Here is a 12,313-nt window from a genome sequence, read left to right as displayed (position 1 = left end):
GGACCTGTGGTTCCAGCGGGGACTAATTAATACTCTGTGAGGATGAGGATGTACACACTGAAGAGGGTGAGGAATCGGTGGATGAGGAGGATGAGGATGACATCTTGCCTCCGTAGAGCCAGTTTGTGCAGGGACAGATTAATTGCCAGCTTGTTTTGTGGGGGCCCAAACGAACCAATCATTTCAGCCACAGTTGTGTGGCAGACCCTGGCGCTGAAATGATTGGTTTGTTAAAGTGTGCATGTCCTGTTTATACAACATAAGGGTGGGTGGGAGGGCCCAAGGACAATTCCATCTTGCACCTCTTTTTTTTCTTTGCATTATGTACAGTTTGGGGCCTAGTTTTTCAAACTGCCATCCTGTCTGCCACTGCAGTATCACGCCTAGATGGGTCACGTGTTTGTGCCGCCCACTCGTGTCGCTTAGCATAGTCATCCAGCTACCTCGGTGCAACCTTTTGGACATAAAAACACTATTGTGAGGTGTGAGGTGTTCAGAATAGACTGGAAATGAGTGGTAATTAAGGTTATTGAGGTTAATAATAGCATAGGAGCAGAAAAACCTACAAATTCTGTGATTTTAGCTGTTTTTATGCTTTTTTAAAAAAAAATACAGATCCAAAACACAAAACCAAGAACCCAAAACACGGAAGGGTGGTTTTGGCAAAACCAATCCAGATCCAAAACACGAAGAAAGATCCAGATCCAAAACCAAATCACAAAACACGAAAAGTGGCCGGTGCACACCCTTACTGATTACAGACACCCGTGTGAGGCTGGTAAAAGAACTGCAGAGACACTAGGAAACTGATCCTGACTGTGAAATAGTTATAGACCCGGAGGTAGCTAGTGTTAGGGATCCTGGACCTTTGAGTCCACTAAAAGAACTGCATTGCTGTTTGGAACATAATGTGTACCTTCCTGTGAACACTGGACTATCTTGTATGCCTGCCTATTGTGAGGAAAAAAAGATTCTGTTGGATTTTACCCGGTCTATGTGATTCTTGTCACAATATATATATTATGTATATATCAAATAATGGTAGATGACCGGCACTCCATATAAAAAATACCTTAAACCTGGGTGCCCTCCCAGGAGTCATTCAGACTCCAAGGGGTAAATTTACTAAAGTGAGAATTTTTAGAAGTGAGTTTTAAAAGTGATGTTGCCCATAGCAACCAATCAGATTCTACTTAACATTTAACTAGCACCTTATGGAAGATAATAGCTAGAATCTGACTGGTTGCTATGGGCAACATCACTTTTAAAACTCACTTCTAAAAACTCTCACTTTAGTAAATTTATCCCCAATAGTACAAAACTTCCAACATAGGGCGGCACTCCCCGGATTTTAAAAAAGTTCAGACAAACACCAACTGTATCATGAAGGTTTCAGATGTATTGTCACATCTATCATCAGTTTCAAATCCGAGGAGTGCCGCCCTATGTTGGAAGTTTTATGTATATATATCATAAATATATTATGTGTGTGTATATATATATATATTTATGTATATATATCACATATATAGTATGTGATATATTTGGTACCCAGCCAAAATCTTGCCTCGGGTAACCAAATTAGCTAGGACGGGCTCTGGGACTCACTATGCAACGCAGAGGTTCTCACTTTTCAATTGTGGGCTAATAGTTATCAATTTTAAATAGAAAAAGTGGATGGTTGGGGAATATCTACAGTGCTACAATGGTAAGGGAAAACGGCTGGTGCTTCTGCTCAATCGCTGGTCACGGACCCTGCCATATACACATGCACAGTGCACCTAGCAGGCGCTGAAGGAACTGGAGCCGGCCGGGCCACTGACCGGACTGCTGCACAGGCAGCCCCCTTTACAGAAAAAGGCAGGAGCTGCCTCTGCTCACAACCTTTTACTGTGCATATGTGAAGCCCTGCCTCCGGGCTTCCTCTATTGGCCCTGGGCCTGATTCAGACCCGATCGAAAGCGCTGAGCGCTCGCAACCGGGTCGATGGTGGCCCAGAGCGCATGCGCACGACGGAGCCGGCTCCGTCATGCGCATGGGTGAGACCCGGATGGCAACGGGCAATCCGTTGCTCCGGGTCTCGCACCAAAGGGGGCGTGCTGTCGATGTTGGTGGGCGGGCCGGGGGGGTGTCTGCCCAGACGGAGGCGTTCCCATGAGAACGCCTACTGTCTGGGGGCGGCCCCACTGACATCACAAGTGATGTCAGTGGGAAAGCTTTCGGCTCTGTTAGAGCCGAAAGCTCTCTGGGGCTTGCGGCACGAGACCCTACCACAAGGGTCTCATCGCAAGCCCGATGATCGTGATGGTCATCCTGGCCGCTCACATTAGCTGTGGTTGGCAAACCACAACAATGCGAGCGGCCAGGAGGCCGCTCCATAAAAAAAAAAAAGAAGCCCTGATTCAGAGCAAGCGCTCTGTCAGAGCGTCTGGCTCTGAATCAGGGCCCCTATCTCCTAGCATCATTGTGACTGTCTTCCTTCTTTGCTTTGACTGAATGGATCACATCAGAGACCTGGGTCTGCTCCAAGTCAAGCCTGGCTCACAAGGTACCATCTGCCTTGACACTTTACTGCCCAGCCCACATTCTTCATCTCCATGTTTGTGCCCCCCCAGGTGAAATAATTGACCACACCTCTCCTCACTTAAGAAAAAAAAACATGTAGTTGGTATGTACTCATTGGTGGTCTGGTAGTGTCAACAATTTGAAATGGTGAGGTGTCAAAGCTTATAAATTGCTTTGCAAACAATGCTGTAAAAAACATAATTCAGAACAAAATTGTTCACAAAAATTAGGGATGAGCGGGTTCGGTTCCCTGAGAACCGAACCCACCCGAACTTCGGGGATCCGGGGCGATCCGAGCCCAAGCTCGGATCTCCCTGTCTGCCCCGGATCCCTCTCCCGAGGCAAAACCTCGAGATCTGCTGTCGGATCTCGAGGTTTTGCCTCGAGCGGCCATTTTAAAAAAAATGCCTTTGCCTTTAATGGGCAAAGTGCTGATTGGCTGACAGAGCCGTCTGTCACGGCTCTCAGCCAATCAGCATTATGGTGCTCATTTGCATGTAGCACGGACTCGTGAGATCCGTGCTACATGCATCTGTGTGATTGACAGTGACACAGAGCACAGATGGGTCAGTGAGACCCGTCTGTGCTGCTGTGTATTTCAATGACACAGATGCACGCACGGACCAGGAGATCCGTGCTACTTGCATCTGTGTCATTGACACAGAGCACTAACGGGTCCGTGAGACCCGTCTGTGCTGCTGTGGTAAAAAAAAAAAAAAAAACCTGTGTAAAAAGAGAAAAAAATGGCGTGCCCCCCCCCAAAAAAAGAGCAACCAGCCCCGGGCATTAGTGACCCAGTGCTGGGTGTGCTTAAATACAGGGGACAAACGACATAGGGGTCCCCTGTACTTAAACACAACCGGCACTGGGCTAGTCAGAACCAGAGCTGGTTGCCAAAATACGGGGGACAAACGACGTAGGGGTCCCCCGTATTCTGCGCAACCAGCTCTGGGCTCTGATCCGGTCCTGGTTCTGGAAATACAGGGGAAAAAAATGAGTAGGGTTCCCCTGTATGTTCCAGAACCAGCACTGGACTTTTTCTAGCGGGGGGCTGATGCCACAGCCAGGGGAGCCCTTTCACCGGGCCCCCCAGCCGCAGCATCAGCCCTGACCGCTAGTCAGCCCAGGCCCTGGAGAGCTGGGGACCCCCCCAATAAAGGGGTCACCCTCTCCAGGGCTCCCCGGACGGTGTGTGTGTCCTGTGTTTTTTTAAACATTTTTTTTACAGGTGAACTACAGGTACTAGTGGGCCCTTATTGCCCTGCATGCTGGTACTTGTGGTTCTCCAAGTACCAGCATGCGGGGCAGGCTAGATGGGACTTGCAGTTCTACTTGTAAAGACAATGTTTGATATTCTTTATTTACACCACACCACACAATCAACCCGCCACCCACCACCACCAGGGGTGGCGGGGATAGCCCCGGGCTATCAGCCTGGGCCTGGGGTGCCCTGGAGAGGGTGACCCCTTTATTTGGGGGGTCCCCAGCTCTCCAGGGATCCCCGGCCTGGGCTGACTAGCGGTCAGGGTTGATGCTGCGGCTGGGGGGCCCGGTGAAAGGGCTCCCCTGGCTGTGGCATCAGCCCCCCACTAGAAAAAGTCCAGTGCTGGTTCTGGAACATACAGGGGAACCCTACTCATTTTTTGTCCCATATATTTCAAGAACCAGGACCGGATCAGAGCCCAGAGCTGGTTGCGCAGAATACAGGGGACCCCTACGTCGTTTGTCCCCCGTATTTTGGCAACCAGCGCTGGTTCTGACTAGCCCGGTGCTGGTTGTGCTTAAGTACAGGGGACCCCTACGTCGTTTGTCCCCTGTATTTAAGCACACCCAGCACTGGGTTACTAATGCCCGGGGCTGGTTGCTCTTTTTTGGGGGGGTGCACGCCATTTTTTTCTTTTTTTACACAGGTTTTTTTTTTTTTTTTTTACCACAGCAGCACAGACGGGTCTCACGGACCTGTCATTGCTCTGTGCCAATCACACAGATGCATGTAGCACGGATCTCCCGGGTTCGTGCTACATGCAAATGGGCACCATAACGCTGATTGGCTTCCTGTCTGCCACTGCAGTGCCACTCCTAGATGGGCCACGTGTTTGTGCCGCCCCCTTGTGTCGCTTAGCATAGTCATCCAGCTTCCTCGGTACAACCTTTTGGCCTAAAAACAATATTGTGAGGTGTGAGGTGTTCAGAATAGAGTGGAAATGAGTGGAAATTAATGTTATTGGGGTTATTAATAGCGTAGGAACAAAAAAAGGCCCATTTATGTGATTTTAGCGTTTTTTTTTATTTTTTAAGAAAAAATCCAGATCCAAAACACAAAACCCAGAACCCAAAACACGGAAGGGTGGTTTTGGCAAAACCAATCCAGATCCAAAACACGAAGAAAGATCCAGATCCAAAACCAAAACACAAAACACGAAAAGTGTCCGGTGCACACCCCTAACAAAAATCTTTTGTTTTAAATATAATAAACACAACAAATTGAATAAATGTACATCCAAGCAAATATATATATACAGTGCTTAAAGTGGTCCTAGAGGTGCGCGCTGAAAAAAAGGGCCATGGTCTCAAAAGAAAGGGGTGTGGTCACACAATAGTATTCCCAATTCAAATTACACCACACATTAGCACAATCTGGATTCATCCCTGATTCACATTACACCACATAGTACTGTCCCTTATTCATGTACATGTATGACATACAGCAATGCCCCTTTTACACAATACCCACATTTGTGTCCCTTATACACAATGCCCACAGTAGTAGTGCCCCTTATACAATGCCAACATCAGTAGTGCCCCTTACACTAGTAGTGTAAGGGGCATCAGTAGTGCCCCTTACACTACTAGTGCCCCTTATGCAAATGCAATGCCCATTGTAGTGGTGTTCCTGATGCAGTGCCCCCAGTAGTGGTGCCCCTTATGCAGTGCCCCAGTAATGGTAGTGACCCTTATGCAGTGGTCCCAGTAGTGGTAGTGCCCCATATGCAGTGGCCCTAGTAGTGCCCCTTATGCTGTGCCCTCAGTAGTGGTGCCCATTATGTAGTGCCCCCAGTAGTAAAAGTGCCCCTTATGCAGTGCCCACAGTGGTTGTGCCCCTTATGCAGTGCCCACAGTGATAGTGCCCCTTATTCAGTGCCCCCAATAGTGGTGCCACTTATGCAGTGCCCTCCGTAGATGTGCCCCTTATGCAGTGCCCTCAGTAGTGGTGCCCCTTATACAGTGCCCCCAGTAGTGGCTGTGCTCCTTATGCAGTGCCCCCAGTAGTGGTAGTGCCCCTTATGCAGTGCCCACAGTGGTAGCGCCCTTTATGCAGTGCCCACATTGATAGTGCCCCCAATAGTGGTGCCCCTTATGCAGTGCCCTCAATAGTGGTGACCTTATGCAGTGCCCCCAGTAGGGGTGCCCCTTATGCATTGACCCCAGTAGTGGTGCCCTTTATGCAGTGCCCTCCATAGTGGTGCCCCTTATTCAGTGCCCCAAGTAGAGGTGCCATTTATCCAGAGCCCACAGTAGTGGTAGTGCCCCTTATGCAGTGCCCCCAGGAGTGGTGCAACTTAGGCAGTGCTCCCAAGAGTGGTGCCCCAGTAGAAATGCCCCCTATAATAGTGCCCCTAATAGCAATGCCCCCTGTAGTAATTCCCCCAGTAGTAGTGCCCCCTGTGTAATGCCCCTAGCAGTTATGCCCCCTATAGTGCTGCTTACACAAAAAAAAAACAATAATTACATTGAGCCCGTTCCTGTCTGTCTGGCCGCTCTGAGTCCTCCGAACTATGGGAGAGAAGTCATGACTTCTCTCCCATAGTGCCCATGGGGGAGCGAAGCCGGAGCTCAAGAGTGAGCTCCAGCCTCCGGCTTCTGCTGGCGCTGTGGGTAGGGAGATGGGCGCCCGCTGGTAACAAAATCTCAATGGGCGCCCGGCAAATGGAGCCTCCCTGCGGCGCCAGGCTAAGGTGGGCCGGAGGAGGCGGAACTGGTTCTCTCTCCAAATAGAAGTGAAGGAATGTCTCGTTCTGGCACACTTTAACCCCTGTATATATATATATATATATATATATATATATATATATTAGGAGTGTGCACCAGCCACTTTTTGTGTTTTGGTTTTGGATCTGGATCTTTCTTCGTGTTTTGGATCTGGATTGGTTTTGCCAAAACCACCCTTCCGTGTTTTGGGTTCTGGGTTTTGTGTTTTGGAACTGTATTTTTTTGGAAAAAACATAAAAACAGCTAAAATCACAGAATTTGTGGGTTTTTCTGTTCCTATGCTATTAGTAACCTCAGTAACATTAATTCCACTCATTTCCAGTCTATTCTGAACACCTCACAATATTGTTTTTAGGCCAAAAGGTTGCACCGAGGTAGCTGGATGACTATGCTAAGCGACACAAGTTGGCGGCACAAACACGTGGCCCATCTAGTAGTGACACTGCAGTGGCAGACAGGATGGCAGTTTAAAAACTAGGCCCCAAACAGTACATAGGGCCTGATTCAGAGCCGTTCGCTATTTGCGGTCGTTCGTTCAAAAACAAGGGGTGGCTATTCAAATGATCCGTTCGCAAATTGCAGTCTGTTCACACCTCTAAGTCTGAACGAGCGAGCAAAACATACGCTCGTTTATTTGTTAAAAACGCCCCCTGGCCGCTCGCACCATACGTCATGTCCGCTATTTATTAGATTAATCGAGTACATCGACAAGCGTATGAACTGCTCGCTATTCTTGTGGTTGGTTTTTGCTACCACAATCTTGCGAGCAGTTCTGGCTATAAAATAACCCAGTGACGTGGTCAATGACGCTGCTGTATTAATTATGCACACCCATAAAACGCCCGTTTTGACCTTTAAGCACGCCTGCGTTCGGATCTCCACTCCCCATTTTCAAGCACCTTCCCCTGTTACCCCCCACATACGCCTCATTCTGTCACTCAAAATAGCAGGCATTCGCTATATTGCGAGCACATGAATTTCGGCCGCACTGACTGGTTCGCGCATGCGTATAACGATCCGTACGCATGCGCAGATGTGCGAACATCGCTCGGAACGAGCGTACTGCCGCTAGCGAGTGGCTCTGAATGAGGGCCATAATGCAAAGAAAAAAAAGAGGTGCAAGATGGAATTGTCCTTGGGCCCTCCCACACACTCTTATGTTGTATAAACAGCACATGCACACTTTAACAAACCAATCATTACAGCGCCAGGGTCTGCCACACGACTGTGGCTGAAATTATTGATTTGTTTGGGCCCCCACAAAACAAGCTGGCAATTGATCTGTCACAAACACAGAAAAAAATAATTGTTTTTTTGCACTTGAGGGGAGCACCCCTGATGGACAGATCACCCACTGGACAACACTACAGCACCCCTTTAGGACTACAGCCTATATGGGACACTGCACAACATAGCCCAGCCAGCCCCTATGGACTTTGGAGTGGACTCAGGGCCTGATTCAGACCCGCTCGCAAGCGCTATGCACTCACGAGCAGGTCAATATTTGGCCACTGCGCAAGCGCACGCCAGAGCCGGCTCCCTATTCACAACAGTAGCACAACACAGCCCAGCCAGCCCTAACTCCCACCCTCCCTCTTCACTGTCTACAGCCAGAGTGAAACATGGCACCGACGCGGGGACCTTTTATAGAATCCAAAACCTGCGAGATCCGACAGCGGGATGATGATGTTTTGCCTCGATTTCAGATCCGAGTCAGGCGGGAAAACCCGAGACGGACTCGGTTCCCGGTTTGGATCGGGGGGGCTCGGGGGGGGGGTTCGGATTTCATGAATCCGAACCTGCTCATCCCTAATATCTATCTATATATATATATATATATATATATATATATAATCAGGGACATTCAGGATCAGGTAGATCCTCCTCTGAACAGATAAGGTAAGGAGTAAGTTTACTAAAGTGAGAGAAATAGAGATTTTGCCCATAACAACCAATCAGATTCTACTTGACATTTATCTAGCACCTTCTAGAAGATAATAGCTAGAATCTCCACTTGTAAAAGCTCTCACTTTAGTAAATTTACCCCTAAGGGCGGTATTCAATTAGTTTTGCGTCCGCTGAAAAGTTTTGCCTGTCGGACTTTCCACCTACATCACATGTTTTAGAGGAGCACCATCATCGTGCGCGTCCCCGCTATTCACCTCTCTTCAATTCCAAACAACACGAAAATGGCAAGCTGCGAAGTCAGAACAGGTGGAAAGTGCTCTCAGAATAGGGGAAATCAGCCCGAACCCCCCAAAAAGATGCAGTAACATTAACTATCAATGTAGATGTGTCGGAATAGCCCTAATAAAACTGTTTGGGGTACTTCAGTTGTTTCAATAGCTTTTAACTAGCGTCTTTGCTCAAAGTGGTGAAGAATGGCATATTGCTGTACTTTTTGAAGAATATAAGTAGTCCTGTCAAATTTGGGGTAATTGAAAAAGGGTGTTAGCATATTTTATTGTCTCTAAAGTGAAGTTTTACTAAAAGTGAATTTCCTCCTTCATACAAGCACCTGCAATCCCCAAAATACTTGGCCCCTTCTTGGAGCACTGCCAGAACCTTACTTCGCTAGTTTTTGAAGTTGTCCCCCCCACTTTGTGCATTTTTGCCCCCAAAATGTAAGTACTTTTTTTAGGGTGTTCTTAAGTTTTTTCCTGGGAGTTTTTTAAACAGTTGTCCTGTGGGGAGCTGTCCTAAGGGTTCTGATTGGTTTCCCCACCTTTGCACCCCAAAATAAAAAATGTGCACTTCTTTTCTCCTTCTATTCAAAGGCGAATCTTTTTCACCTATTACATTGTATTGACTTTCCACGTACGCGAAACCCGTCTGGAGTTGAATACAGAGATAAGTTCCAACCACACGAACAGCCGAAACTTTTCTGCGGATAATGACTTTTCGCTTGTACTTGAATATGGGCCTAGGTGTCAATGGAGGTGTGGAAATGTTTTAATTAGGGATGTGCGCCGACCCCCTTGTTTTGGTTTTGTATCTCCTTTGAGGTTTTGGATCTGGATTTAGTTTTGCAATACTGCCCTTGCGTGTTTTGGTTTTGGTTTTGTTTTTTTGTTTTGGGTCTGTATTTTTATAAAATAATAATAAAAACAGATAAAATCACATAATTTGAGCCTGTGCTTGTTCCTACAGTATTGTTTACCTTAATAACAAAAAATGTCAAGCATTTCCAGTCATTATTAACCACCTCACAGCTCACAATATTGTTTTCACTACTTTTTTCACCAATATAGGACAAAGGCTGCAGCGAGTTGGTTGGCTGAAGTAAGCGACAGAGCAGAGACACAAATGCAAGGCAGTTTAAAAAAATATAGGACATCTATGAAACATTACCACATGGCAGTAGCAGATGGCAGTTTAATAAACTATAATAATGTCACTCAGCAATGCCCCAAATTGTGCAAAATGTAAAGAAACTAGGTGCAAGATGGGCACCTCCCACACACTATTATGTGGGATATTAAAAAGGACAAGCACTTGTCCTTTTAATATCCCACATAATATTAACAAACCAAGCACTTTAGCAACACAAACTGACACTTTTGTGGCTGAAGTCTTTGGTTTGTTTGGGCCCTCATAAAACAATTTTTTGGAGGGACTACCTCCAATCATTAAGGAGAAGGTGAGATGATGAGAATGTTGGAGGTGGAGATTGCATGTGCTGGTCCAAACTGCTGGTAGCTGATACTGGACTGCTTGTTATCAATTTACAAATTATTATAATTTTGTTACATAAATTGCATAAACTTGCTGCAAATGATGTAACAGGGAGGAGGTGCCTAGATGTATAACGTCCCTACCTCTACTAGCTTTGGCTCCACAAATGGTACAGATGCCTTCACAACTGTTGGCAGGATTTTGGTTAAAATAATTCCACACCCAAGATGTGGTCTTTTGCCCAGGCATGACAATGGCTTTCTTTTATCATGCGCAAGAACTGCTTCCAGTGGTGGCTGATTTACACAAACAACATCCTCATCAACAACATACTCATTAGCTTCAGATAGGACACAAATAATCCCTCATCCTCCTTTTGCACTTCCTCCACACTATCATCCTCAATTTATTATTATTTCACCATGTAATACTAGCACATCTGTCATGGTGTCAGTGATCCGCTGTGCAACTGGGTGACAGCTGTTATACTTGTTTCCTCTATCAAAGGATTGTTTAACAGTCAATTGTTTTTTAAACTGCTACTACTAGTAGTCTTCTTGGTTGCTTTCTGGAATGAAGATCCAACCCCAGCAGCAGCAGCAGCAGGCCTAGCACTCAAGGATTCTTCTGAGGAATACTGGATAAGGGAGGAGTCACTTAGCCTTATCCTGGATGCAGAACTACCTCAGATCATTAGTGAGGATATTGATGATGAAGGTGTTGGTGGTGGAGATTGCAGGTGCTAGGATCTAGCTGAGAAAAGGGAGCTAACTGATACTTGGACTGTCTGTTGTTATTGTTTTACCACCAGTTTCTAATTTTCCCAAAAATGTTCCATGAACAGCATGGATGCACAAGTGGTGGAAGGAGTCTCCTCTTTAAGTACAGAATTGGAAATGTCAGGCTCACACATGGCACCTGCGGACACACTTAGACTCTCCTCAGGGATTTGTGACATTTCTGAGCAAACAGTTGGTTCCCGAGCCTTAACGATTTTAATTTTTTTGAAACATCTACAGGGAGAAGGGCTTACATCATCATAAGAGGCAGAACCACCAGGCATAAATAAAGGCCAAGGCCTTACCCTTTCCTTGCCACTTTGTCTAGTGAAAGGCATATTGGCAATTTTATGTCTTTCTGCAGCCAACTTTCCCTTTAATGTTTTTTACTTTACCAATGTAAAAGATTGCTTCTTTGATTTTAGATGCCCTGGCTTAAGCCCTGTATGCTCTTGGGCATCGGCTTTAGTAGATGAAGTAGACAGACTAGTATCGTCAAGACTAGTGGCAGTGGCAGCAGCTCCAGCACTAGTATGTGGTTCTTTCTCTCCTCTCAACTGATCATTCATATCAACAAACACGAATGAAGTGAGGAACAGCACACACATCATTTTGTACCAATTTTAAATATTACACTGCGTTATCAATGACCTACAGTGTCACAATATGTTATGAATATCACACTGTGGTATTACTTACCAACAGTGTCACAATACTTATATGAATAATGTTACATTAAGCTACCCCTTACAGTGTCCCAATACATGTATGATTAGTACACTGTGGTCCTATCTATAGTGTCACAATACATATATGCGGTTCCACCTACAGTGTCACAATATGTGTATGAATATTATACTGTGGTTCCACTTACAATGTTAGAATACTTGGATGAAATTGGGGTGCTACTTACAGTGTACCCCAATCCGCATCAGATCAGAGCATTTATTGGATCAGTGGCATTTATTGGGTAGTGTGTACCCAGCTTAAGTGTTATATATAAAATTAATGTTTAGTTTCTATCATCACTTAATCTTTTTACTGTAGAGAATGAGGTACAGACTACACTTTTGAATGCCACAAACACTAGTGACAATAACAGTCACTGTAACACAACATACATAAAATGGAGGCAATTATATAATAAAACCTACACATTTCAAATGAAACTTAGAATATAAAATAAAATCTGTGATCTGTGAATCTTTGATCACAGTTTTTCTTAAAGATTTCTGAAAATGTCTTATAAAATTAAATATAGAACATGAATTAAAGGCAAGCTTGCAAAAGTACTGAAATAAATT

At 45.7% G+C, this 12,313-nt stretch overlaps 2 protein-coding genes across 2 annotated transcripts in view; one reads left to right on the top strand and one right to left on the bottom strand.

The window, feature by feature from the left end:
- RGR (retinal G protein coupled receptor) overlaps positions 1 to 12,313 on the top strand; it is a 78,933-nt gene that overhangs the window by 18,816 nt on the left and 47,804 nt on the right. The window lies entirely within an intron of this gene.
- LRIT1 (leucine rich repeat, Ig-like and transmembrane domains 1) overlaps positions 1 to 12,313 on the bottom strand; it is a 44,000-nt gene that overhangs the window by 24,145 nt on the left and 7,542 nt on the right. The gene's annotated exons all lie outside the window — the stretch shown is intronic.

This window comes from Taudactylus pleione, unplaced genomic scaffold, assembly GCF_031769625.1.
Source record: "Taudactylus pleione unplaced genomic scaffold, aTauple2 ptg001314l, whole genome shotgun sequence".
Classification (NCBI taxonomy): domain Eukaryota; kingdom Metazoa; phylum Chordata; class Amphibia; order Anura; family Myobatrachidae; genus Taudactylus; species Taudactylus pleione.
Note: the sequence above shows the minus strand (reverse complement) of the source record. Positions and strands in the feature narration are given on the sequence as shown.